This window comes from Lonchura striata, chromosome 33 (assembly GCF_050655825.1).
Source record: "Lonchura striata isolate lonStrDom1 chromosome 33, ASM5065582v1, whole genome shotgun sequence".
Lineage (NCBI taxonomy): Eukaryota > Metazoa > Chordata > Aves > Passeriformes > Estrildidae > Lonchura > Lonchura striata.
The window spans coordinates 2,994,344-2,995,000 of record NC_140735.1 but is presented as its reverse complement, the minus strand read 5'-3'; positions in this window follow the sequence as shown (position 1 = coordinate 2,995,000).

The window sequence follows — 657 nt, the reverse complement described above, 5'->3', positions numbered from 1 at the left end:
GGGGTAGACCTGGTCTTCCGGGCGCCGGGGTAGACCTGGAATTCCGGGCGCCGGGGTAGGCCTGTTCCCCTGGAGCCGGGGTAGACCTGGTGTTCCGGGCGCCGGGGTAGACCTGGTGCACGGAAGCCTCGGGGTAGACCTGGTCTTCCGGGCGCCGGGGTAGACCTGGTCTTCCGGGAGCCGGGGTAGACCTGGAATTCCGGGCGCCGGGGTAGGCCTGTTCTCCTGGAGCCGGGGTAGACCTGGTCTTCCGGGAGCCGGGGTAGACCTGGTGTTCCGAGCGCCGGGGTAGACTTGGTGCACGGAAGCCTCGGGGTAGACCTGGTCTTCCGGGCGTGGGGGTAGACCTGGTAACTGGCGTTCCGGGGCCCAAGCGGCAGGGCGGCCGCGCGTCGCGCCCCCAGCAGCAGCAGCAGCAGCAGCAGCAGCAGCAGCAGCAGCAGCAGCAGCAGCAGCAGCAGCAGCAGCAGCAGCAGCAGCAGCAGCAGCAGCGAGCTGGGGGAGCGAGGGACAGCGCGCGGCTGCCCGGGCGGCTCCCGCCCTTTCCCGGCCGGGTGCCGGGTAGACCGTGTCCGCAAAGCGGACTTGGTCTGCCTGGCGCGCCGGGTGGGGGGAAGAGAGAGAGAGAGGGGCGAGGGGGGTAGACTAGCTCCGGCC